The 22,220-nt window shown below is 44.3% G+C and overlaps 1 protein-coding gene across 1 annotated transcript in view; it reads right to left on the reverse strand.

The window, feature by feature from the left end:
* Window positions 1–22,220, reverse strand: part of tsnare1 (T-SNARE Domain Containing 1) — a 266,917-nt gene that overhangs the window by 133,060 nt on the left and 111,637 nt on the right. The window lies entirely within an intron of this gene.

Below are 22,220 nucleotides of genomic sequence, written 5' to 3' on the forward strand. Positions count from 1 at the left end.
CCACCTGCATGATCCAAAACCATCACCTCCACAGAGCCGTTCTGTGATTCTTCGTTCTCTTGTGGCACATTTAGATGTTTGTGTTGGACCATGGACCGTTTCTGCTTACGCTGAAGCTTCATTAATCTGGAGATCCCTCTTTTTGCGATGTCATTTCTTTGCATCAGCAACTTTTTCTCAATTTGTGCCGTTTTCAAGTGAGTTCTCATTGAGCTTGTGCCTTTAATCTCCAGAGTCAATGCGTGGATTTGGTTATACAAGCTCAAGGCCTCCGTCTTCAAGTAATTCAGATAATTTGTATCTGTCTGAGAATCGACGATCTTTCTCAGTTTGTCATGAGGTTCCTGTTGTTTCTCGACCAGCCTCTTGTTTTTAATGTTCGTCGTTGCTGTGCCCCCCTTTAACTTCTTACAACCATCAGTCAAGGCTTTCAGGTGGATGATCTCGTTGTCCATATCTTCAATGTCTCGCAGAATGTTATAATTTTGACGTTGAAGTTCCTGTATTTCCGAGCGTTTTGGTCTAAATCCAGACACTGCTGTCATGGTCTCGTCGTGATGTTTCATTATTTTCTCGAGATGTCGCGTTAACTGCTCATTTTCTCTTATTAAGGCGTCTTCCAGCTTTGCCACCGTTCCACTTTTTCTTTTCAAATTCGTCTCTGCAGCCAGTTTCAGGGTCATGCTCGACAGTTTGTCATTTATATGTTTGGCATCGTCTAGAATACGACTCTGTTCAGCTACGAGCTCAAGGTGGCGCTGTTTCCAGTTTTTGAGCTGTTTCGTGGGCTCATTTCTTTTGAGCTGCTCCTTCTCCTCTTTAAGGGCGTTGTTTTCTGCTAACGCCGCTTCCACTGCGAGTTTGGGTAAAATATATTTCTCTCTCTCGCTGCAAGCCTCCATTTTGGCCTCGTGGATCTCTCGTCTCAGAGCGACGTTCTTTTTAAAGACGTCACAAGCGTCGCTTAAGTCGCTCTGTTTCTCCACGACTTGACTGATCAAATGGTTCATTTTCTCGTCTCCCATTTCTAAATGATCCAGTTCAAGTTTTTTGAAAACCCTTTGGAGTTTGTTGATATTTGATAAATTCAAACACTGAATTAAAAGCTGAACTGATGCTGAGTGAACTGTCCTCTAGAATCGTGCTCTCCTCTTCAGTGTCGACTGGGTCTTGGTACATTTTCTTTGATACAAAGCAGCAGTGATGTCATAAAGTTCAGCATGACATCACAAAGAAGCCGACCAATCAGAGAAGGAGAAAATGTCCTTCCTGGTTGCTAAGCAACCGAGAGTTCTGTGATTGGTGGATTTCAGATACTAGAATGTGATGATGTCATACATGAAACATATAAAAATGAATTATTGAGTTGCTATGGCAACAGTCCAAATTCTGTAATCATTCTGAAACCCAGGGAAAGAAAAAAATCTACAAAAATAGATGAGTAAAAATAAAAATCAATGTATTCTTTGTATTGTAATGATCTGATGTGTTGTGTTCAGCTCAGGGTCCACACCATTTGTTTGTTTTTGTCTTGTTCTTGTTGTTATTGTAACTGTTTTTGTATATGACACTTGGTTGCTATGGCGACAAGTTTATGCAGGTACAATTGTTCCAGAAAGTTTGAATGTTGATTTGTTCACTGGCAAAAAAAAAACAACCCAAAAAAACATTACACTTACAAATATTGTTTTACGCTCACAACTATGTAGAGACAGACTCCTGGATCAGCTCAGGGGGCGGGGCTCAGGGGCGGGGCTCAGGGGGCGGGGCTCAGGGGGCGGGGCTCAGGGGCGGGGCTCAGGGGCGGGGCTCAGGGCTCAGTTTTGATTCGAAGCTTTCAGACTCCTCATGCAAACGATCTCCACCTGCATGATCCAAAACCATCACCTCCACAGAGCCGTTCTGTGATTCTTCGTTCTCTTGTGGCACATTTAGATGTTTGTGTTGGACCATGGACCGTTTCTGCTTACGCTGAAGCTTCATTAATCTCGAGATCCCACTTCTTGCAATGTCATTTCTTTGCACACTCACTCTTGTATTATTGAGCATCGATCGATTGATTAATTTGATCAGTTATGGTCTTAATTGATGGTTTCTAACATTTTTACTGACTTAAAAAGCTGAAAACAGTTTGGTTCAAAGCCTTTCCTCAGTCGCCTTATGCATTCAGAACATCTTAATTTATCACCGCGATGGGTTCACCACGTTACGGTGATGCTAATAACAACTAGCATGCTAATATGTCCTTCCTGAACAACAGAATGCTTTATGATTAATTCAGTTCAATGCAATTTATTTTTGTAAAGCTCAGAATCATCAATCAACAATTAATCTGAATAAACAGAAAGTTAGAAAATGAACAATGAAACAGAAACAAACAAATTAATCAACTAAGATGCAAACAGAGCACAGCTGACACATCTCAACCTCACTGATCCACTTTATACATTATCTGTTCTATAAAAACGTGAACATTTACCATTTTTCTCAGAGAGGAGTTTTGGGTTTAGTACAAACTTGTTTTAATCACAGTAACGCTCCAGGTTTGACTGTGACACCGGGAAGTAAAACACGATTACGACACGATCACGATAACCAATATTGAAATTTTAAAGCAAAAATGTATAAAAATAATAAATAACCAAGACAGACAGTGATACAGTGGATGGTATTTGTGTTGTTGGTAGATACAATAGTTCAATGTCCGTTGTTTTTGTGAGTTTATGTCAAAGTTTAAGATGTAATGTCCGAGTTTTGATCCAGAGTTCAACAAAAGAAAATGATATAAATAGATTCCAAGGGATGAGTGCATTTATTTTGTCCTACTGCACAGGATCTGGGTAGCAGGTAGAGAGTTGGGAATAAAAAATGTGGAGACAGGAAGTGACCTCTGTGACCTCTGTGACCTCTGTGACTTAAAAGCAGAGGCGACCGCAGCGACAGGAGGCGGCGTCCGCAATAAAAGGCTTAAGAAGTGCGGGTTACGATAGGATCTGGCAACGCGAAGTGAGCAGCTCATTCCGCTTTAGATCCAAACTACAAAATGTTAAACAGTTTCAGACACGTTTCCTTTAAATTACGTTAAACTTCGCCTTTGAACGCTCCAAAATCCCACGTCCCAAATGTCGAAGTTCATCACGTTTATCACTGACGAGACCCGACAAAAATGAGCATCAGCGTTTGAACAGTATAATTTTAGCCGCCTCCATCTGTCTGAAACATTACTGGTCTATAAAACGCCGTGATGTCATCTGAAACCTCGCTCTCGTTACGACGGCCCGATATTTCAGCTCTGATATTCCCTCGTCTCTGCGTCTGTTTCTCCCGCTCAGCCTCTTCAAGGTGAAAGTCCAGCGCCGGGTCGTATTCATAACTCCACCAGTACATTGGGTTAACACACTTATTAAATATCCATCGCGGCGGGTCAGGCTCAGCTCACTGTACACACCTCCACTGAGCACCCAGGGGGGCTCTCCTCTCCTCCAGCCCCGCACGAGGAGGCCTGTCCTGGGCAGATAGCGGCAAAGGCAAACATACCTCCACCGCTGCATTCCCTGCTCAAATATTGATGTTCACAGAGTTATAAAAGCGGAGGGGCGCTGGGGATGTGTCGCCGGAGCTCAGGCAAAGACCGGCTTTTCTATCATCTCCGACTTTCAAACTTTCGACAGTGATATTAAGAACTACGATTGTTTCCGGATGTGTTAAAAAGTGGATTATCGAGTCGTTAATTTGATCAGTTTGGTATTAATTGGTGGTTACTAAACTAAACTAGACTTAAAAACGTGAAAAACAGAAACAGTTTGCAATGATCCAAAGCCGTTCCCCGGTCGTTTTATGCATTCAGAACATTCTAATTAATCACCAAGATGAGTTAAAGCTGCTGTATTACACAAAATCGATGTTCTGTTCTGTCTTAAGGCTCGTTTGTAGAGTCCAGTGATCAGGACGTTACAGTCGTCTAATCTACTGGACACAAATGCAGGATAAGTCTCTCTGAGTCTGGTTTTGACAGTTTACCTTTGATTTTTCACATGTTTTTAGATGTAAAAAGCTGCAGATGTTACTGATTTGTTGCGTCTGTTAAAGTTCAAGTCTGAGTCCATTTTTACCTCTAGATTTCTCTCCTGAGTTGAAGGTTTTAGAGAGAGAGACTGGAGGTGACACTGACACTTTCTCTCTGTTTCTCTTGAGTCTTGTCTGAGTTTATCTGGACAAAGTTGTTTTTCCTCCACACACTGATCTGTTGATGCAGTGAATCCACTGGTCCATATTCACCTGCTGCAGTGAGACATAGATCTGACTCGTCTGCAGAGTTAACTGGACTAACAGCAGCATGTAGAGACTGAACAACAGGGGTCCCAGGATTGACCCCTGGGGCACCCCACAGACACATTTACATGGATAAGTCTCTCTCTGGTTTTGACAGTATATTTTTGATTTTTGATGTTTTTAGATGTAAAAAGCTGCAGATGTTACTGATTTGATGTGTCTGTTAAAGTTCAAGTCTGAGTCCATTTTTACCTCTAGATTTCTCTCCTGAGTTGAAGGTTTTAGAGAGAGAGACTGGAGGTGACTTTAGTGTGACTCGGGAAAAACCTCATTGAGATAAAACTGGACAGGAAGTAGTGACGCTCACAGTGAGGTTGGTGGGCGGAGCTTATTAAATGAACCAGTTATGACGTACATTAATAAAACACACTTTGCTATTTTCTATGAACTGATTTTCCAGCTCACACAGATTTTGTCCCAGTTTTAATGCTGTGAAATTTGCAGAATAACATCCTCCTTGGAAGAGAAAATGGAATGTCACGAAAATATCTTCAACACCATCTGGAAATCTCCCCAGATGAGGGTCCACAGCGTTTAGAACCATCCGGAAAAGTCCACATTGTGAAGCAGGTTAATTTAGCGACAAAAGTAGAAGAAAGTTTAACTCGGAGCCAATAATTAAATTGGAGTGTTGCCAGTGTCTCCTCCGGTTGTCACAAAGTCATTACAGTGCGCACACATGGAGCGCTTTTCCAATGGGACAGAGCCGTAAATCTGCGACAACTCGGATTCGGAGAGCGATCGTAAAATCAGGGAACAAAGAATGTCACTTTGTGTTGTCACGGTGTCAAGTGCACGTCCATTATGTTTTACTGCTGCAGCTGGGAACCAAGACGCCTCCAAATCTCCATCTGCCCATTTTATAAACATTAGAAAACAAAGCGACGCGGAAATTTGTCCAAAAACTATTTAATGAGGTGTTAACAAGTCTGCAGGGTGGAGCGTGACAAAGTAAAAGTAATAAAGTGCTGTATTTATGTAAACATTTTAGTTATTTGTACTTTACTTACATACATTTTACGTACAGGCTGAGTCACTTTCTACTTTTAAATCAGTTCTTCAAACGCACTTTCTCTCTTTAGCTTTTCATTGATGTGTTGACTTTTACAGTTTGTAGTTATTTATTTGTCTGTCTGTCATTTATCTGTGTTTTTAAAATGTTGTGTTTTTTTAAGTGCATTAGAAATAAACTTGGATTGGATTTTACAGAGGATGCGTTTTACTTTTACTTGAGTAAATTTGAGAGAAGTATCTTTACTTTCAACCAAAAAACAAATAAAAACAGAACAAAAAAATGATCGATTCAAACAAAATTCAGCTCAAATCTTTATCAAAATCACCAAATTTATTAATTTAAATTTTTACAACTCAAAATCTGTGAGAAATACTTTTACTTTTTACCCTTTAAGTACATATTTAAACAGGTACAGGATACTTTGACTTGAGTACTTTTTTACAGTAAGTAACAAAATGAAGTAATTTTTCCACATTTCAAGTGTCAGATACTTCAAGTGCATTTGTTTAGTTTAAATGTCTCATGGAGGAGGCTCAGGGCACATTATATTTACACAGTGAAGATCCAGACACTTCAGTTTACACAGATAAATACATTTATTTTAAATTCAATGTTTGCACTTTTCCCTAAGGTCCATGACAAGTCAGGACAGATCATTTTTCTTCAGGCAAACAACAACGACAACAACAACAACGACAACAACAACAACAACAACAACAACAACGACAACGGCAACAACAACAACAACAACGACGACAACAAGCAGTGGGATTGGACCTAAACAGCTGCTGCCATGAACTGGAATCTTTAACTGATGTCCACAAAGAAAAGAGCCACAGGAGCCACAGGAGCCACAGGAGCCACAGGAGCCACAGGAGCCACAGGAGCCAATAGGCAGGACTATCATCATATTGACCATTTCTCTGTCATTGTCATGAGTCAGTGAAGAGTTAAAGCCAAACGAGATCATAACAGACACAAGTTTTCAAAAGTTTGCACATGTGACAAAGAAATGTCTCATGTCAAAGTGAGTTTGCACTGATTATCAAATCAAATCAAATCAAACTTTATTTATAGAGCACTTTTCATACAAAAAAAAAAGTAACACAAAGTGCTTTACAAAGCATTAAAATCAGTCTCTTAGTGAAAGAAAGAGAGTTTGTATATGTGAAAGTGAGTGACTGTGTCTGTGAATAAATTGGTATGGTTGTGTGTGTGTGCATTTGTGCGTTTGTGTGTGTGTGTGAGCTGAATGTTTTTAGAAATGTCGTATCTGAGGGGTTAGATTGTCAACATCCCAGTCTGCCCTGCCCTTTTAAACTGTTCCCCCTCCCTCCTGTGTCTGAGTCTGGAGTTGGGCGGAGACTCAGGCTCCTCCCACACACACCTGAAACTCATCACTAATGGAGCTGCACCTGGAGAACAAAAGGAGCCAGGACCAGACACTCGGGGTCAGATTGTCTGAGTGTCCACTGTGGTACAGCTCTGCTTGGCCCAGATCATGTGACTCTTTCTAAGTTGGATGTTTTTGTTCCTCCTCAGCTCCGGCTCCCTGAACTCAGCTCCTCTGTCTCCGACCCAGCTCTCCACGACCGATACGAATCTCACCTCTTCAGACCCCACTGCTCATGATCTACTCCTGGACCACAGTAAACCCCCCTGCTCTCAACTCTCTGATCGATCGACCTTCATTTTCACATTTAAAACTGTCAAACATTGTTAAACTTGTGTCTCTTTGGTTCGTCCTGTCAGTTGTTTAGACAGAGATGTGTTTTATTAGACGTGTGTACCACATGTTTACAGTGTTTTTCATCATCTACACCAAACTGTTCTTATTTAACATCAGCCTGTCCAGGGGTGACAGCTGGAAATTAGTATTTTTGCTACAACCTGGAACCAAACATCTTCATGGTGTGACTTTTTCTTTGCATTTGGACGATATTGTGTCATTTCTTTTTCTACACAGCCATAATATTTGAGCTGAAGAGGGAAGAACATGTGACTCATTAAAGACACAAACATGTTCTTCTGCTCTTTACCTTTGGCATCTTATGGTTTTTAACAATATTGTAAATTTTGAATGTTTTTTGGTCAATCAATTAGTTTGAATATTCTCGTTTATCGTCTATTTTATGATGATCGTCTCCAGATCTTTGACCCTGTAATCAGTGTCAATACCAACCAAAAAAATGCATCTCTAAGGGACAAAAGGTTCATTTTTTTCCATATACTGGCAAAGTTTCCATATTAATGTAATGTTTTCTTATTAAAAATGAGTCTTTCAATAATTTTTATGAACATAAACAAGAAAAACAGAGCCAGATTTAACACAAACGGCTGAACTTTTCTCAAAAATCACACTTTTTCTGACAGACATGACTCTGCACCAGTGTTACGTTTGTGATACGAACAGCCAAACGAATGCAAGAATAAGATGCATTTAAGAAGACGCACGGAGGCCTCAACGACAGGATTAGCCGTCGCTTTTTGAAGTAATCGGCCTGGACGAGCCTCTTGGCGTCCGCTCACATGATCCACTTTAACTGTTGCGTCCGTCTAAACCCGACAGCTGCTCCTGCACATCACCCAACTCCATTCAATTCACCAGATGAAATTTCAGACTCCGAGAGGCCGGCCCAGGTGAACTTTGGAATACTTCAAAATTTGGCACCTGCAAGAAGTCGAGCTCCCGACAGCAGCTGCGAAGTGTCTCATCACTAAAATGATTATAATGTGGAAGTAATACACCCCGCTCCAGCGCAGCACTCCCAAGAAAAAGGAAAAAACATTTAAAAAGACTTCCACGCGGCTCAAAGATTAACAAGTGCTAAACCGTGGCCTGATGCGTCATCGTTTAGCTGCAAAGCGCCAGTCGACGTGTTGGGGATTATTTTGAAATCTCACTCACAGCTAATACGCGGTGATTTTAGCAGCGCCGCATCACACCAGCGGGCTACAGTACGGCGCCGAGCGAGCCGTCTCCGCACGAGCGTGACAAGTAAACAGTTAGCCGTCGACAGAAGTGGCAGCTAAAATACACGCCGCGGAACTGTATAGAGGAAAGAAGTCAGCAGAAAGACGGCGTTAGCGCTAATGCACGGGGACTTTTGTTGTTTTTATCGTGGAGTATTTTAAAAATGGACTCTGGGGATTTGACGGTAAAAGATTAAAAGACATTTCTGACACCGCTCTCCATTTTACTAACAAATGTAAGGCAGAATAAACAACAATTATTGCTCCATTTGTCTTGCACTCAGCCTCACAGCTCCCACGAGCAGAGCCAAGTAAGAGCGGCTTTTAACGACGAACACGGAGAAAATAAAATATGGAGACGTGTTTTTAAAGGGACGTGGTACATTAAAGGGACGTGTTACATTAAAGGGACGTGTTACTTTGTTTTCTCATATGTTCTTTGTTGTTTCCTCGTCACACACAGACCTGGACTTGTGTTTTGTTTCATTCTCTCATGTTTAACACAAATAAACCTGCAGATTTAGGCTGAGTTCTTCTCTCAAACTGAAAACACTCTGTTCCACCTTGTGATGTCATCATGTGGTGATACAGGAAGTGCTCCGCTGTGTTTTTAAACTCCACACATCTTCACTAGAATCATCTGGACTAATTTCAGACCTGGAATTTCCGATCTCTACTGAACTGAAAGTAAAAGGTAACCACACACCACTGAGCTACTACCACTTGATGACATCACAAGGTGCACAAAAGTTACTCCACAGGTTAAATACTCCTGACCTGCTTCAGAATGATGAGATTAGCACTGCTGCTAAACACTAAAACGAATCAAAAAGCAAATAGTTTGAATTCAATTTAAATGTATTTCTGTAGCACATTTAAAAAAAAACAGCTGAGGAAATAAAACAAAAGAAAAATGAAAAAAAAAATCAAATATTCAGGAACAGTTCACACAATACACAGGAGAAAAAAAAATAAATAAATAAATAAATAAAAGACATCCTGTTTAGCTCGTGTTAAATACCAGGGAGAAGAAGCGAATGGTCGAACACACCCTCCCCAGATATAACAAATAATTATTAGAATAAACGATTAATCTTAAACAATTTTACACTGGCCCGGATGTTTTGAGATACTGACTATGAGGATTTTATATTTTACCTCATGAAATCATAATGATCCTGCATCACAGGGGAATGTGGAGTTGATTTGTAAAACTCAGAGGCTGTAGTTTACTCTTCCTACAGTCAGATTCAGGGGCCCCCTCCTTACACTGGGCCCCGTGTAAACATCACCTTTACCCCCACAGTCCGACGCCCCTGGTCATATTTTCAAAAGCCAAATGTTTTTTTTATCATTGTTCAAATATAACTCCATCCCTTCTCGATAAAACTCATTTTACAACACTGTCATTGTTCTGCCCCAGTGGAGAAAGATATTTCTGTTTTGAGTTCATCTTTTTTGTCTATTCAGAGCCACCGTAGCTGCCATATTGTTACAGACTTTCAACAGTTCAGTCATTTTTCTCTGCGTTTAATCCCTGTAAACCGTCATTTGACCCCATGCAAACATCTGTCTTTAAGTAATGTAGCGTTATAACCTGTTAGCTCACTCTACAAACTCATTTGAGGCACTTTAAGTTGATTTACAGTGAATATTCTCACTAAAATAGAAGACGCTAATAGCACTAGCATGTCTATGGGATTTTCCATTCATGTTAGCATGATGCTAATCAACAGTTTTACACACATTTACTTTTAGTTGTAGCTACGTTTAAGCTGATGTTGTGCATATATTATATTATAATAATCTACTATATGTTGTTTTGAGTAGCTCTGCATAGAATTTGTGCACAGGAAAATAAAAACATGATTGTAACGTGCAGATATCTTCATAAATGTCCAAAACTGTGAGAGGTTCATGGTGTTTACTGGAGAAACTGTTCTATCTGTAAAGTTAGTTCTCAAACACTGGAGGCAGAATAATCGTGGTTAATATCTGTAGAAGATAGTCACAAATAGAAAAACAAAATGGAGCTGTGCAGTTTTACTTTTAAACTCTTCATTAGTTTATTTATTTTTCATGTGTCCATTTATTATGAAATTATAAGAACAAAAAGGCTCCAGCTTTTGCATCGTTAACTGACCCCGGCGTCCTCAAGGTCTTTGCATCGATCCACAAACACACGGCGTAATATCAGCCCCGTCTAATCAACTTAACAGATTGGCGTTTTGTAGTTTAAGCTAATTCCGCCGACCCTCGCGTCTCCTCTGCGGTTACTTACGGAGCATTAGGCCTAAGTTGACGAGCTCAGTTCTGCTTGACGAGGATTTGCTGACAGGGGCTAAAATGTGAATAAGTCCGGCGTTATCCCTTAAACGTGCGGTCAGAATGTGAGCGTTATAGACGACACGGTGACCTTTAGTCCTTTAGTCCTTTGAGCAGGTCGGGATCTGAAAACGCTGCATCCGACAGTTTCCATAATATAATCAGAGGAACATTAAATCCCTCAGGCCCCGTCCCGCACTCGAGTCCAGAGTGTTCTTTAGCAGGAGGCCTGTATCTGCACCAGGACTGGATCACACATCAGCACTCTGGAGTACTCTGTGATACTCTGTGATACTCTGTGGTACTCTGGAGTACTCTGGAGTACTCTGTGGTACTCTGTAGTAGTTTCACTTTAGTACAGGTTTGGGCACAGGGTATTTTTGTTTTAAAGAGATTTGACCCTTGAGAAAATGATTTATGATCAAATCCGTTACACAAATGCAAGTACTGTACGTAAATTTAAATTAAAAAAGGTGTCTGTGCTTTATTTTACAGCGTGTACTTTTTACTTTTACTTGAGTACATTTGGGAGCAGTATCTGTACTTTCTACTCCACTACATTTTTGACCCGGAAAAGCAAAAGTATTTTTCTTATTGTTTGAGACCTGCTGAAATGTCTGAGTTTTTTTTTTTTTTTTATCACGTTCAAAACAAAAAGAAAAGTATATTTTTAAACGGGTACTTTTACTTAAGTAGATTATTCAATGTGATACTTTTACTTGAGTATTTTTTTGCTCTGTACTTTTACTTAAATAACAGACTAGAGAGTCCACCACTGGAGAAATGTCCAGTGACACACATTTATACACCAGTGTATAAATGTGTGTGCCCAATGACACAACGACAGCATCATCTGACCGAGCCGGAATCGCACAAGAGCGGGATTCGAACCACCAACCTCGGGACAAATGCTCTACCGACTGAGCCACCGTCATCCCTCAAAAATCAAGACGTTTCCGCTCCGTCCAGAAGCAGTTTTGGGTTTGACAGTCGTGATTTGAGACACGGGGATTTAAACGATGGTGAGTCCGTCCTGTCCAACACCGAAAACCTGACGAACATCAGACCCTACTGGACAAAAGAGGAACTACACCGTCCAGCTGCAAACTGTCCAGTGAACCGTCTACAAACTGGAGAAGGTCGTGTTTTTAAAGCCGCTGTTGTGACATTTTCCGTCTGAAATGAGGGTCGGTGAAGCGTCGAACCTGGAGGAAGTGGATCTGAAGTAGATTAGACTGAATATAAAGTCTCAGACCTGCAGCACGTCTCCATCGTCTGATTCTTTTCTCGTGGTGAAGTTTCGAAATGAGTTTTGGAGCAGCTACAGTCAGTGATTGTTTGGTTTGGACAGAGGAGATTTGAGAGTTTGTTTTTAAAATCCAGACCAAATGACATGGTCCCTCTGTCGCCGTCCCTCCGAGGAACCGGATTCAAATGAAAACAAAAAAGTATATCTATTTTTACGAGCAGTTTTAAATCAGACCTGCTGTGCTTGTGTCTCTATGGTTCTCATCTCTGTGATAATTTACACATTTAAATCACAAAATTCATCTAAAACAACAAAATAAAAGAAACAGTTCAAGCTGAGTTCAAGTTCAAAAACTGTGGTGTCCAATAGGAGCTGACGTCGCCGTAAACGTCATGACGATAAAGAGTCGTGTCGCTGTGGCGCCCCCTATGGACAGAGGCACGTCACACTAGAGCAGAGCGTTTTTTAGATTTGGACCAAAATGACGACGCGACGCTGCAGAATCTACGAGTATCAACGATTAAGAAAATAAAACTGGAGAAGGAAGAAGTACGTCACAGTGGGCGTGGCGCAGTGGGCGTGGCACAGTGGGCGTGGCACAGTGGGCGTGTACGTCACAGTCATGAGAGAGGAGACGAGGAGAAGAAATGGGAGGAAACGAGAGAGGAGATGAGAGAGGAGAGGAAAGAGGAAACGAGAGAGGAAAGGAAAGAGGAAACGAGAGAGGAAAGGAGACGAGAGAGGAAAGGAAAGAGGAAACGAGAGAGGAAAGGAGACGAGAGAGGAAAGGAAAGAGGAAACGAGAGAGGAAAAGAGACGAGAGAGGAGACAAGATAGGAAAGAAGAAAGGAAAGGAGAGAGACGAGAGAGGGGAGGAAAGGAGATGAGAAAGGAAACGAGAGAGGAGACGAGAGAAAAGGAGAGAGGAGATGACAGTGGGTGTGTACGTCACAGTGGGCGTGTCACAGTGGGCGTGTCACAGTGGGCGTGTCACAGTGGGCGTGTTACAGGTGGAGGTGAAAATGCAGATTTATCGGCAAAATGGCGTCTTGAAAATAGTGAATTAAAGATTAAACTCAAACATGAATCAGTCCAAAAACAACGAGAAGAAACGACTAGAACATGGATAAAATCTCTGAACTGCTGATTTTGCTGAATGCGTCTGATTTAAAGAGAAATAGATCATTCTACAGAACATACATTTAGTTCAGATGATGTCAGATGGATTCAGGCTGTAACTTATTTCAACATAAAACACTTGATTTGTTCAATATTAAAGGTTTGATATTACACAAAAGTGACTCTTACGTCGTGTTATAATGTTGTTACCGCATCAAAAACAGACCTGGAGTTGTGTTTTGTTTCATTCACACATGTTTGAGTCACTTTATTATTAATCTGTAACATCTACAAAGATCAAAACGCTCTGTTCCACCTTGTGATGTCTAGTTTTCACATTAACATTTACCTTTAGTTCAGTGGAGATAAGAGACAACTCCAGGACTGAAATGATCCAAATGATTCTATAAATGAAGGTGTGTGGAGTTTAAAAACACAGTGGAGCACTTCCTGTATCACCACATGATGACATCACAAGGTGGAACAGACTTTTATATCCAGTTTTAGCCAAATCCTTGTGTAAATTGACTTAAACTTTATCGATCCATATGCAAAAATTCAAACTTTACGATTAAATTAACTCAAAACGGACGCTCTTATGAATCTTGAGAAACACATCTGTGAAAAAAGAGAAAAGGAGAGAGGGAAAACCAACCCCTCTCATCTTCTCTCTTTCTCCTTTTCTCTCCCCTTTTCTCTCTTTCTCCTTTTCTCTCTCTTCTTCTCTCTTTCTCCTTTTCTCTCTCTTCTCTCTTTCTCCTTTTCTCTCTCTTCTCTCTTTCTCCTTTTCTCTCTCTTCTTTTCTTTCTCCTTTTCTCTCTCTTCTCTCTTTCTCCTTTTCTCTCTCTTCTTCTCCTCTTCTCCTTTTCTCTCTCTTCTTCTCTCTTTCTCCTTTTCTGTCTTCTCTCTTTCTCCTTTTCTCTCTCTTCTTCTCTCTTCTTCTCCTTTTCTCTCTTCTTCTCTCTTTCTCCTTTTCTCTCTCTCCTTCTCCTTTTCTCTCTCTCCTTCTCTCTTTCTCCTTTTCTCTCTCTTCTCTCTTTCTCCTTTTCTCTCTTCTTCTCCTCTTCTCCTTTTCTCTCTTTCTCCTTTTCTCTCTCTTCTTCTCTCTTTCTCCTTTTCTCTCTCTTCTTCTCTCTTTCTCCTTTTCTCTCTCTTCTTCTCTCTTTCTCCTTTTCTCTCTCTTCTTCTCTCTTTTTCTCCTTTTCTCTCTCTTCTTCTCGTCCAAACCAAACTAAACTAAATCCATTTGTCCAGTTTAAATCATGTTTTCTTCTCAGCTCTGACTCCGGTGAAGTCTGTGGAAACTCAAACTCCCTCCCACTCCATCCTGAGCTCATGGATGAGTCAGTCTGTGCCCCGCCCACAGCGCCCCCTGTTACCAAACAATGAGAGCGCGCCCACTCCCGCGGACCCCCGAGAAGACCTGCGCCGTGCCTCATACGAGCGCCGCCGCCGCACTCCTCCTCAAGAAACGACCGGCGCACGGCCGACCAGAGCAGGTTACATAAGCCCCACGGAGATTTAAACTATGAAAATAAAATAAAACACAAACATCTGACTTAGAAACGATTAAACGTGAATGAACTTAAAGCCGCACTGACGGACACTTCTGCTGGTCTCCATGGAGAAACATCAACCAAACTTTAGGACATTTACAGCAGACGGTGTGCTTATACTGTGGAACATCCAGCAGTTACAGATCAGGTCTGTGAGTTTGTTTACAATAATAACACTCACGTTTTTAATTGTGTGGCTAAAATGTGACATGTTGATGCTTTAAGATTCATTAAAGGAGAATCGTGAACATTTTAGGAGAAAATAAAAGTGATTTGGATTTAATGAAAACTTCAAAATTACAAACAAAAGTCCAAAAGTATCTGCTGTGACTGGAATGATGTTATTTTTATATGATGTGGTTAAAATAACACAACTGTGAAATGTCTCTCTCTCTGGCGCCCCCTGTGGCACCAGGTTTTCCCGCGCTCTCCCGTCCGAGTCCTGTCCAGACTCAGCTCAGCTCTTGACGAGTTCAGACTTAAACCTCCTGTTTATAGAATCAAAACGCCGTGACGTGACTGAAGTCGTCATCGTCCCCCACGCTCTCCTCACGTGTGGAGTATCTCAGAGCGACGGCGTTAAAATGTGCGGTCTGGAGGCAGTGAGTGAGAGATGAGGAGGAGAGAGGACAGAGGAGATGAGAGGAGAGAGGAGGAGAGAGGACAGAGGAGAGAGGAGGAGAGAGGAGAGAGGACACAGGAGAGAGGACAGAGGAGGAGAGAGGACAGAGAAGGAGAGAGAACAGAGGAGGAGAGGACAGAGGAGGAGAGAGGACAGAGGAGAGAGGACAGAGGAGAGAGAACAGAGGAGAGAGGACAGAGGAGGAGAGAGGAGAGAGGACAGAGGAGGAGAGAGAACAGAGGAGAGAGGACAGAGGAGGAGAGAGGACAGAGGAGAGAGGACACAGGAGGAGAGAGGACAGAGGAGGAGAGAGGACAGAGGAGGAGAGAGGACAGAGGAGAGAGGACAGAGGAGGAGAGAGGACAGAGGAGGAGAGGAGGAGAGAGGACAGAGGAGGAGAGAGGACAGAGGAGAGAGGACAGAGGAGGAGAGAGGTCAGAGGAGGAGAGAGGACAGAGGAGAGAGGACAGAGGAGGAGAGGAGGAGAGAGGACAGAGGAGGAGAGAGGACAGAGGAGAGAGGACAGAGGAGGAGAGAGGTCAGAGGAGGAGAGAGGACAGAGGACAGAGGAGGAGAGAGAACAGAGGAGGAGAGAGGAGAGAGGACAGAGGAGGAGAGAGGAGAGAGGACAGAGGAGGAGAGAGGACAGAGGAGGAGAGAGGACAGAGGAGAGAGGACAGAGGAGGAGAGAGGACAGAGGAGAGAGGACAGAGGAGGAGAGGAGGAGAGAGGACAGAGGAGGAGAGAGGACAGAGGAGAGAGGACAGAGGAGGAGAGAGGTCAGAGGAGGAGAGAGGACAGAGGACAGAGGAGGAGAGAGAACAGAGGAGGAGAGAGGAGAGAGGACAGAGGAGGAGAGAGGAGAGAGGACAGAGGAGGAGAGAGGACAGAGGAGGAGAGAGGACAGAGGAGAGAGGACAGAGGAGGAGAGAGGTCAGAGGAGGAGAGAGGACAGAGGAGGAGAGAGAACAGAGGAGGAGAGAGGAGAGAGGACAGAGGAGGAGAGAGGACAGAGGAGGAGAGAGGACAGAGGAGGAGAGAGGACAGAGGAGGAGAGAGGAGGAGAGAGGACAGAGGAGGAGAGAGGACAGAGGAGGAGAGAGGACAGAGGAGGAGAGAGGACAGAGGAGGAGAGAGGACAGAGGAGGAGAGAGGACAGAGGAGAGAGGACAGAGGAGGAGAGAGGACAGAGGAGGAGAGAGGACAGAGGAGGAGAGAGGACAGAGGAGAGAGGACAGAGGAGGAGAGAGGAGGAGAGAGGACAGAGGAGGAGAGAGGACAGAGGAGAGAGGACAGAGGAGGAGAGAGGAGGAGAGAGGACAGAGGAGGAGAGAGGACAGAGGAGAGAGGACAGAGGAGGAGAGAGGACAGAGGACAGAGGAGGAGAGGAGGAGAGAGGACAGAGGAGGAGAGAGGACAGAGGAGAGAGGACAGAGGAGGAGAGAGGACAGAGGAGAGAGGACAGAGGAGAGAGGACAGAGGAGGAGAGAGGACAGAGGAGAGAGGACAGAGGAGGAGAGAGGACAGAGGAGGAGAGGAGGAGAGAGGACAGAGGAGGAGAGAGGACAGAGGAGAGAGGACAGAGGAGGAGAGAGGTCAGAGGAGGAGAGAGGACAGAGGAGAGAGGACAGAGGAGGAGAGGAGGAGAGAGGACAGAGGAGGAGAGAGGACAGAGGAGAGAGGACAGAGGAGGAGAGAGGTCAGAGGAGGAGAGAGGACAGAGGACAGAGGAGGAGAGAGAACAGAGGAGGAGAGAGGAGAGAGGACAGAGGAGGAGAGAGGAGAGAGGACAGAGGAGGAGAGAGGACAGAGGAGGAGAGAGGACAGAGGAGAGAGGACAGAGGAGGAGAGAGGACAGAGGAGAGAGGACAGAGGAGGAGAGGAGGAGAGAGGACAGAGGAGGAGAGAGGACAGAGGAGAGAGGACAGAGGAGGAGAGAGGTCAGAGGAGGAGAGAGGACAGAGGACAGAGGAGGAGAGAGAACAGAGGAGGAGAGAGGAGAGAGGACAGAGGAGGAGAGAGGAGAGAGGACAGAGGAGGAGAGAGGACAGAGGAGAGAGGACAGAGGAGGAGAGAGGTCAGAGGAGGAGAGAGGACAGAGGAGGAGAGAGAACAGAGGAGGAGAGAGGAGAGAGGACAGAGGAGGAGAGAGGACAGAGGAGGAGAGAGGACAGAGGAGGAGAGAGGACAGAGGAGGAGAGAGGAGGAGAGAGGACAGAGGAGGAGAGAGGACAGAGGAGGAGAGAGGACAGAGGAGGAGAGAGGACAGAGGGAGGAGAGAGGACAGAGGAGGAGAGAGGACAGAGGAGAGAGGACAGAGGAGGAGAGAGGACAGAGGAGGAGAGAGGACAGAGGAGGAGAGAGGACAGAGGAGAGAGGACAGAGGAGGAGAGAGGGAGCGAGGAGAGAAGGAGAGAGGAGGAGAGAGGACAGAGGAGAGAGGACAGAGGAGGAGAGAGGAGGAGAGAGGACAGAGGAGGAGAGAGGACAGAGGAGAGAGGACAGAGGAGGAGAGAGGACAGAGGACAGAGGAGGAGAGAGGAGAGAGGACAGAGGAGGAGAGAGGACAGAGGAGAGAGGACAGAGGAGGAGAGAGGACAGAGGAGAGAGGACAGAGGAGAGAGGACAGAGGAGGAGAGAGGACAGAGGAGAGAGGACAGAGGAGGAGAGAGGACAGAGGAGAGAGGACAGAGGAGACAGGACAGAGGAGGAGAGAGGACAGAGGAGAGAGGACAGAGGAGAGAGGACAGAGGAGAGAGGACAGAGGAGGAGAGAGGACAGAGGAGGAGAGAGGACAGAGGAGGAGAGGAGGAGAGAGGACAGAGGAGGACAGAGGACAGAGGAGGAGAGAGGACAGAGGAGAGAGGACAGAGGAGGAGACAGGACAGAGGAGGAGAGAGGACAGAGGAGGAGAGAGGAGAGAGGTCAGAGGAGGAGAGAGGACAGAGGAGGAGAGAGGACAGAGGAGAGAGGACAGAGGAGGAGAGAGGACAGAGGAGGAGAGAGGACAGAGGAGAGAGGACAGAGGAGGAGAGAGGACAGAGGAGAGAGGACAGAGGAGGAGAGAGGACAGAGGAGGAGAGAGGACAGAGGAGAGAGGACAGAGGAGGAGAGAGGACAGAGGAGAGAGGACAGAGGAGGAGAGAGGACAGAGGAGGAGAGAGGACAGAGGAGGAGAGAGGACAGAGGAGAGAGGACAGAGGAGGAGAGAGGACAGAGGAGAGAGGACAGAGGAGGAGAGAGGACAGAGGAGGAGAGAGGACAGAGGAGAGAGGACAGAGCAGAGAGGACAGAGGAGGAGAGAGGACAGAGGAGGAGAGAGGACAGAGGAGGAGAGAGGACAGAGGAGAGAGGACAGAGGAGAGAGGACAGAGGAGAGAGGACAGAGGAGGAGACAGGACAGAGGAGGAGAGAGGACAGAGGAGAGAGGACAGAGGAGGAGAGAGGACAGAGGAGAGAGGACAGAGGAGGAGAGAGGACAGAGGAGAGAGGACAGAGGAGGAGACAGGACAGAGGAGGAGAGAGGACAGAGGAGGAGAGAGGACAGAGGAGAGAGGTCAGAGGAGGAGAGAGGACAGAGGAGGAGAGAGGACAGAGGAGAGAGGACAGAGGAGAGAGGACAGAGGAGGAGAGAGGACAGAGGAGAGAGGACAGAGGAGGAGAGAGGACAGAGGAGGAGAGAGGACAGAGGAGAGAGGACAGAGGAGGAGAGAGGACAGAGGAGAGAGGACAGAGGAGAGAGGAGAGAGGACAGAGGAGAGAGGAGAGAGGACAGAGGAGGAGAGAGGACAGAGGAGGAGAGAGGACAGAGGAGAGAGGACAGAGGAGGAGAGAGGACAGAGGAGAGAGGACAGAGGAGGAGAGAGGACAGAGGAGAGAGGACAGAGGAGGAGAGAGGACAGAGGAGGAGAGAGGACAGAGGAGAGAGGACAGAGGAGGAGAGAGGACAGAGGAGAGAGGACAGAGGAGAGAGGACAGAGGAGGAGACAGGACAGAGGAGGAGAGAGGACAGAGGAGAGAGGACAGAGGAGGAGAGAGGACAGAGGAGAGAGGACAGAGGAGGAGAGAGGACAGAGGAGAGAGGACAGAGGAGAGAGGACAGAGGAGGAGAGAGGACAGAGGAGGAGAGAGGACAGAGGAGGAGAGAGGACATAGGAGAGAGGACAGAGGAGGAGAGAGGACAGAGGAGGAGAGGACAGAGGAGGAGAGAGGACAGAGGAGAGAGGACAGAGGAGAGAGGACAGAGGAGAGAGGACAGAGGAGGAGAGAGGACAGAGGTGAGAGGACAGAGGAGGAGAGAGGACAGAGGAGGAGAGAGGACAGAGGTGAGAGGACAGAGGAGGAGAGAGGACAGAGGAGGAGAGAGGACAGAGGAGAGAGGACACAGGAGGTGAGAGGACAGAGGAGGACAGAGGACAGAGGAGGAGAGCGTGACTGGAGCGAGGCTTAAATTAGACCAAGTGCAGAGGAGGCCGGAGTTTGACACGGAGCTGATTCACTCTGGACCTGTGACTGTTTGAGCGTCAGACTCTGTGCTCACTGTTCTCACATGTTCAGGGATTACAACTTTCACTAATCTCATTTATGTGGATTTTGCCGAGTTTGACAGAAGAAAGTTAAAGAGGTTGAAACGCTGACAAGAAACAAATCTCACTCCAAGGACTATTTCCAAGTCGTCACGTTAAGATGAGAACGATTCACTCGCTCAAACAAATATATATATAAAAAAATATATAAAAACAAACACAAAATACAGCTGCTCTTCCACAAAATCATCCACAGACTGTTTATATCAGGAGTCTCAAACTTGCGGCTCAGGGGCCAATTGTGGCCCGCGTGACCATATTTTGTGGCCTGCAGAACAATATGAAAGTTTAATGTTAGTGAGGCTTTACCGTGTTGTGTGTAGAATCGGTAAACCCCCAAAAAACACGTGTCACTTCCGCTGTGTGTACGCCCGTCACAAAAGATTCAACAAATAACGATGTCAATCCATAAAATCCACAAGAACTGGCGTATTTCCTCATGTCGAAAACAGAGATGACGTTTGAGAAGATTTTAACAAAGCTTTTTTTTTGTGGAACACGGCCCAGACTCACCCAGACTCCGCCTCCTGTGGCCCCCAGATCATTTGAGTTTGAGACCCCTGATTTATATAAATGGACATAGCTAACCTGCTAGCTACAACGTTCCAAACAGGAAGTGATCATGTGCGCACTTCCTGCTCCATCGTCTCCTCTCTCTGTCTCTGCTGCTTCAGACTCATTTTGGTCTTAAATGTTCGTATTAACCCTCTACATGATCCTGGGGTTTTTATTTCACTATTGTGTCTGTAAATCAAGATCTGAACATTAATAACAGACAAATCAGGTCCTTCTGTCCCCGAGGTCGCTCCTGTTAGCGTTAGCATTAGCGTTAGCAACAGGTTTGATTGACAGCGACTAAAATTTGACATGTGTGTTTGAGTTTAAACTTTAATCGCTTATTTTCAAGATGCCATTTTGTCGATCTAACCTCGTTTAACCTCCACCCGCCCACTGTGCCACGCCCACTGTGCCACGCCCACTGTGCCACGCCCACTGTGCCACGCCCACTGTGACATCCGCTCTTCCTTCTCCAGTTTTATTTTCTTAATCATTGATACTCGTAGATTCTGCAGCGTCGCGTCGTCATTTTGGCACAATTTTTTTTAAAACGTGCTGCTCTGTCCATAGGGGGCGCCACAGCGACACGACTCACGACGTTTAGGGCGACGTCAGCTCCAATTGACACCGCAGTTTATGAACTTGAATTCAGCTGGACTTGTTTTTAGATGAATATTGTGATTTAAATGTGTAAATTATAACAGAGATGAGAACCATAGAGACACAAGCTCGATAAGTCTGATTTAATGTCGTTTTTTCAAGCATAAACAAGGATGTAGATTGAGTATTTATTTCCTCGTCTTTACAAATGCCACTCTTAAAGTTTGTGTTATAGACGTGTAGATTAAAGTCCATCTGCACAAACTCTTATGTAACGCCGTGACTCACTGCGTCCGCCGCCCACTGAGCCGAGCGTCCATCTCCTTACATTACAGCTAATGGACCGTGTTCTGTGGGCACGCGTTTCTATCCCGTCAGCTAATACCGAGCCACTTCACCATCAAAAAGACTCAATTTATTCAGTTAGCATTTCAGATACAAAGAAAAAGCCCCTATGGTTTTATTTTTAAACTAAAAGTATGACTCAAATGAAGACGTCCTGAGTGTTTGGCGGCTCCGTGGGCTCTTGACCCTCTCGCCGAAGCAGATGGCGTCCGTGTGAGGTGAGCGTTGACTTGGCACAGAAATGTTCCACACTGGTAAAAGAAGCGTGTTAAGAAAAATCGACTTTTTAAAAGAGTTTTATCCGTGTTATGATGGTGTTTCCTCATTAGCTACACAGCAGTTGTATTCCTGCTTTCACTTACCCCCTATCCCCGCCCCCTTCTTTGTATTTATGCCCAAAATAAAAAGTCACCACCAAAAAAAAAAGGTCACACACTCGAATATTTCGTTGGACCACCTTTAAAAAATGCTCTTACTTTCATGATTAAACACGGCTCTGATTCTAAGTTTAAACGTTTAAGTGTCGTCGATCATCATCATTCAGGTGTTTTTTTTTCCTGCTACATTTCTTCTTTTTTTGTGATCAAATTTTTATTCAATTCTTGTTCTCAACTGCAGCGTTACAGATTATAATCCAATTACATTTTCCCCCTTTTCAACCCCCCAATGGGCACAGAATAGAAAAATGAGCTAGAAATATTAATAATAATAATAATAAATACACAATAAAGGCCAAAAAATACAAAATTAACATATAGAAATAATACAATGTAATAATAATAATAATAATAATAATAATAATAATAATAATAATAATAATAATAATAATAATAATAATAATAATAAATACACAATAAAGGCCAAAAAATACAAAATTAACATATAGAAATAATACCATGTAATAATAATAATAATAATAATAATAATAATAGCAGTAGTA

The sequence above is a fragment of the Periophthalmus magnuspinnatus genome, chromosome 16, assembly GCF_009829125.3.
Source record: "Periophthalmus magnuspinnatus isolate fPerMag1 chromosome 16, fPerMag1.2.pri, whole genome shotgun sequence".
Taxonomy (NCBI): Eukaryota; Metazoa; Chordata; class Actinopteri; order Gobiiformes; family Gobiidae; genus Periophthalmus; species Periophthalmus magnuspinnatus.